Source organism: Bos taurus, chromosome 14, assembly GCF_002263795.3.
Source record: "Bos taurus isolate L1 Dominette 01449 registration number 42190680 breed Hereford chromosome 14, ARS-UCD2.0, whole genome shotgun sequence".
Lineage (NCBI taxonomy): Eukaryota > Metazoa > Chordata > Mammalia > Artiodactyla > Bovidae > Bos > Bos taurus.
The window spans coordinates 35154016-35160015 of NC_037341.1; the positions used below are offsets into that span (position 1 = coordinate 35154016).

General features: G+C 46.9%; 1 protein-coding gene across 6 annotated transcripts in view; it reads right to left on the minus strand.

The window, feature by feature from the left end:
* The window catches only part of EYA1 (EYA transcriptional coactivator and phosphatase 1), a 373498-nt gene extending 367764 nt beyond the window's left edge, over window positions 1-5734 (minus strand). For 4 of the 6 annotated variants that reach the window (XM_025001851.2, XM_025001848.2, XM_025001850.2 and 1 more), the window contains exon 1: window positions 5109-5194. The gene's annotated coding sequence lies outside the window, so the exon portion shown is untranslated. Of the gene's footprint in view, window positions 1-5108; window positions 5195-5654 lie in introns of those variants that run through there. The other 2 variants (XM_025001849.2, XM_025001847.2) reach the window with 1 other exon arrangement.
* Window positions 5735-6000: the final 266 nt, after the last annotated feature.

Genomic DNA, 6000 nt, shown 5'->3' on the forward strand with positions numbered 1-6000 from the left:
CTCTTGAACAACTGGTAGCAAACTAAACTGGTTCCATTCAATGGCTGTTCGATGCTATCCAAATAACTATAACTGATGAATTTTCTTACTTTATTCAGGGAAAAGGGGATCTGAAATAGCTACTCCTTTGCTTTTACACAGAAAGCTCTACCATCAAATACCTCTGAAGATGTTAAACATACATCACAAAAACTCATCCATAGGGGTGGAAAGCAGGGCAGTGGAGCCAGGGATAAAGATTCGGGTGGGGTGGGGTTGGAGCACAGAGGGCATGAGGAACTTCCCAGGTGGCTCAGTTGGTGAAGGATCCACCTGCCATGCAGGAAACCTGGGCTCCATCAGATCCTCTGGAGAAGGAAATGGCTACTTACTCCAGTACGCTTGCCTGGGAAATCGCATGGACAGAGGAGCCTGGTGGGCTACAGTTCAAGGGGTCACAAAAGAGTCAGACATGGCTTGGAGACTAAACCACCACCAGAAACACTCTATATCTTAATGGCCAGGATCATGTGAGTATACATAATTGTCCAAATTCATTGACCTACACACTTTATAAAGTTGATTTTTCTAATGTGCCAAAATTTATATTTCCTATCAATTGTCAACTTCTTTTCTTCCCCAGTACCATTAATGAAGCCACAAACGGTATTGACAGCGATTGCCTTCTTCATCGGGGATGGTAAGTTCTTGCCCCTCCAAATCAAACATGACATCAGTGCTGGTCTTTATCCAAATGTTCACCCACCAACACTCCCCCCTAAGGCATGCAACATCTATTTCTGCTTGACTGCTTAATCCACAATAAGTTCAGCTGTCCAGAACAAAAAAGCAGTTTTAGTCACAAAAATAAGGTACAGGCTCTGATGTCACTTCTTTTTCTTTAATTTCTTGCTAAAATTCAAAGGCAATTTTAACCATGGATGGAGGCAGAGACGAACAGTCAGCTCACTATGTAATGTATTTACTATAGGGGACCCAGGTTCCTCATTAGACCTTAGGATGCATGCAGATTACATATGCAGTTCAGGAGGAACTGGGGAATAAATGCCTCGCTGCTCTTTTACCCTTGACAATCACAAACAAAGTTAAGCAAAGCAATTTCCTCATTTCCTGGCTGCTGACTCTTACTTTTAGTTGCTCCTTGACAAGAGTAAGGATTGCTTGCTGCAGAATAAGACTGCAGGATTGCAGTCTCAAAGGCCAGAACACCAAAAACAAAGATGGTGATAGAGAAAGCATTAAGTGGTCAGAAAAAAGGCACTGACTCAAGGTTTCTTTGGATTTCGCTCTTCTTAAAATCAAAGGACAACTTACATCAGAGCAAACCTTGAAACGGTTAATAAAGCCCTCTCTCCTGAATTCACTAAGAGAAGAGCTGCCAGGTGACATAATGTGATGGGAGTATACATGGTATGGGATGTTATCATGGAGCCACAGAAGAAAGCTGTAGAATGCAAATTCCATTTAGGGCAGGAATCACCCGAAACCTCCCTGACTGACAGCCAACTTGCTTCTGCATCTTTGCTTCTGGGGACAGAAATTCACCAACTTGGCATGCCACTTGGTCTACAGCTGGAAGGTTTAACATTTATGAACCTTTTCCTTGTACTGAGCTGAAACAGACCTATCAACACCCTCTCTTCTAGGGTCCATTTTTCTTCTGCACCAACATGGATGTATTTTAATGTGCCCCTGATACAAAGTAATCCCTGAAACATCAGAAGATTACAATGATATTTCCTAAGATTACAATCCGATCTCCTCTCAAGCCCCCAAATTTAATTACTCATCTTTTTAGAAATTAGTTAATGCTCTGATTCCCCTCCCCCTGCCAACCCCCGCCACAACATGTCTGTGGTCAGTGGCCTCTGGAGCCAAACACTACCAGCGCTTATGAGCTTAGGGACACACAAACTCTTCTGAAAACGATCTGAGATATCCATTCAGTTTTGTGTAATATGCCAATCTCAAAACCATTCCATTAGTTTCCTTTTTTCAAGTCACTGGTAGAAATGATGAAGAACAGAAAGCCCCAGACAGCTAGTCCTGATGCAGCCAAGGGGAGAGAAAAAGACCACTGACGATGTAGGGAAGGTAGGGAGGGATCTGAGTCAGTTACACTGTCACTCATCAACTCTGTAGTCTCGGAAAGATTAATGAACCTCTTGGAACTTGTTTCTTTTTTTTTTCCCCAGTGTCTTGCATTTATTCACACAGACAATAAGCATTGGTACAAATAATAAACACTGCTTTAAATACAAATAAATGGCTCTGGTTTCTAAGTGAAAACTCTAGATAATTCAAAGTTAAGTATATTCTAAGTTCCTATTAAAAATAGAAGACTATTTTGCATTAAGCCCTATTTCACCATAACTTATAGAGGAACTTAAGGATAAAATGGTGAATTCTATACTTTTAGAAGTCACCAGCAAAATGGGAGATAATTCTCTCACCTCCCTGAACTTTCTTCCAAACAGAAAGAGAGTTACTTGCATCTTAGACTGAGTTCATAAATGAATGAAGAATAACATTTAAAGATACCGGGAAGTGTTACCTAGGGAAAGGGTATAAGAATTTCTCTGAACACCTTCTGTGAATTATGAAACCTCACTATGCTGAAGTTTTGCTTCAAGTGTCTTAAATTCATTTATGCTCATGAAAGAAAGAAATGTTAGTCACTCAGTCGTGTCTGACTGTTTGGGATCCTACGGATTGTAGCCTGCCAGGCTCCTCTATCCATGGAATTCTCTAGGCAAGAACACTGGAGTCGGTTGCCATTCCCTTCTCCAGATGATCTTTCCAAATCAGGGATGGAACTTGGGTCTCCTGCGTTGCAGGCAGGTTCCTCTGTCCGAGCCACCAGGGCAGCTCATTTACACTCATAGGAAAATTTAATGAGCTTGTTTCTTTATCTATACAATGACACCAATAACTTAATCTAATAGGATGGAGAAGGTTGATAATACATCCTACACATAGTACATGCTCAGTAAATGTGAGTGGATGATAATAATCATTTAGTAAAGGACATAAAACTATAACATACTACGCTTCATCATTTCTAGTTTTTTACATACCAAAATTATCATAAGTCAATTGTGTAAGGATAGCTGGACACTTCAGTATTTCAGGTTACTAAGACAATTAGTGCAACAATCTTGTTCTTGTTATGCTCCCTCTCTTTAATTACCTTTTATGAACATTTTGATGTTTTTATAAGCTAAATAACCCACTAATTGATGTTTTCATACTTATTTTGTAACATCTTATATTAACACTTTCCTCTACCTTTTCCCCAAGGCCTTAATATGTTCCAAATTGTGAAACGTGTTAGCTTCTGCTCTCTTCCAAATAGGGAACACATCTGACTTAGTCCATTTGGCCTGACATCAAAGCCCTTTCCAATCTGTCCCCAGCTAAGGTCCCTCCGCATCTCTCCTGCATCCGGGTCTCCTGCTCACCTGCAGTTTCCCCAGACTATTTCCCGATGCCCTTAGTGATAACAGCTCTCTGCTCAGAGGACATACCTTCTACCCAGATTTCTACACAGTCTTCAAGGCCCATCCAGTCCTGCCTCAGGGAAGCCTGTCCATCTATTTCCCCATCCAAGTACTAGTTCTATGAGTCACAATCGTCCACCAAACCGCTCCTTCAGGGCAGAAACCATCTGAATCCATGTAACAAGATGTTCGGTACATGGCACATTTCCCAGGGCTAGGCTGAATGAACAGTTCTGAGCTAGAGACAGAGGATGTTCAGGGTTCTAGGGCCTCTGAACAGGATGGAGGAAGGCTTTCCTTGGCCGCCATGGACATCCTGCTCCTCCATCAGTCCTGCTCTTCCCATTTCTACCCGGCATCCTCGGTGCTGACACCACTGATTCTTTGGAATATATAATCAACTTACATTTCTTAACAGGTTTGAGATCTTCTCTCATCCAATTTTTCACCCAAAATCTGGACATATTTTATCTTATAATTGGAAGAAGTTTGCTTTACCATGTTGTGTTGGGTTTTCACACTACAACTCAAATCAGCCATGCTGTGTTTGGTGGCTCAGTCGTGTGTGACTCTTTGCAAGCCCATGGACTGTAGCCGACCAGCCTCCTCTGTCCATGGAGATTCTCCAGGCAAGAATACTGGAGTGGGTTGCCCTGCCCTCCTCCAGGGGATCTTCCCAACCTAGGGATCCAGCCCAGGTCTCCTGCATTGCAGGCAAATCACTCATAATTATAGATAAATCACCTCCCTCTTGAACTTCCATCCCGTCCTCCTCATTCCAGCCCTCTAGGCTGTCTTAGAGAGCCAGGTTGGGCTCCCTGTGCTATACAGCAACTTTGCACCAGCTTCTAGAAGCCTTAAGTTTTAGGAGATGACTTACCTAGCTAGTGTTAGTCAGTCTGGCTCCCAGAACAACAAAAAAAATTGGATGTAATTGGCATTGGAGGGCATGGCAACCCACTCCAGTATTCTTGCCTGGAGAATCCCTATGGACAGAGGAGCCTGGCTGGCTACAGTCTATGGGCTTGCAAAGAGTCAGACAGGACTGAGCCACCAAGCACAGCATGGCTGATTTGAGTTGTAGTGTGGAAACCCAACACAACATTGTAAAGCAAATTTCTTCCAATTATAAAATAAAATATGTCCAGATTTAGGGGGAAAAATTTGGATGAGAGAAGATCTCAGTTGAAGTAAACAATGATAGTTGTTTATAACATTTGCATCATTCTCACCTTCCCCCGTCCATCTTCACCAAATCTAAAGCAGAGATCCTGTTTATTTTTCCTCGCTTCCCTAATTATTCATAGAATAATAATGCCTCTCCCTCACTGACCTCCTCCAAGTCATCTGCTACTTCTTTTAACTGGTCGCTTTGAATTGGACCAAACAATCCACTTTGGGCCAAAAGACGTAACTCCAGGGGCTACAAGGCACTAACTATTCGTTTGTCCAGACTGCTCCCCAAATATTTCCTATCACTGTAGCTTCAAGCACAAGCACCCGTCCAAGAGCAATCGCAACAGCAAATAAGGCCAAGATGACCACCCCCTACCCTTTCCGTCCCCCGACATCCCCATCAGTCATCACCTCCCCCCAAAGAAAACCCACCGGCCACAGACACAGCCCTCACGTGAAGCGCCCTGATGCCGCCGAGGGCCGGGGGCGACGCCCGCGTCCCCCAGCGGCTCGCCCGACGCGCGCCCCCATTATTGCGCGCGCGCCGCCGCACCCTTCCAGGTGGCTCCGCGTACCTGGCGGCTGTGCCCACGCCGAGAAGGAGGCCGAGGAGGCGGCGGCGCCGGGGGCGCGTGGCAGGCGGCGCGCGCGCGCGATCACAGGCAGGGGTCGGGGCGCCGCGCCTGGCTGCACCCACTTCTCGCCCCCCCACCCCCGCCCCCCAGACGCGATCGCCACCCTCCTGGCCCGGGTGGGGCCGCGGGCGTCGCGGCCCCGGGCTCTCTCGGCTGCGGCCTCGGAGCCCAAGGGTCAGATTTCTTTTCACAACAAAGTCTCCTGGTCACCGCAACCCCACTGGAGGCCAAAGCCGGCCGGGCGGCCCGGGCAGGGGCGGGAGCGCGGCCGCCGGGGGCCAAGGTGGGAAGGGAGCGCGCGAGGGGAGGGTGGCCGGCGACCGGGCCCGGCGGCTGGACTTACTCGGGTCACAACTTCGGCGACGCGGGGCCGAGGAACCGGTTCTTCCAAAACCAAACCGAAAATGGGTAACGGAGAGGCCGAGGCAGCGCTAAGAGGGGTTCTGTGCTGGTGTTTAGGGCCAAAACTGCTCTGGCTTCCAGAAATTCGAGCCAGTCGAAGCTTTTTTCTTTCTTTCCTTCTGAAATGCGCCTGTGCCTCCTGGTCGCGGGCCGCCCTTGGCGCGGCTCTAAGTGCTCAGCGACACGGGGGCCGGTACTGGCGAGGGGAACCCTCCTTCCAGCACCCCGGGTCTTCGCAGTACCCCCTTCTCCTCCAACCGCCCTCCCCCCAACCCCCTCACCGGGCC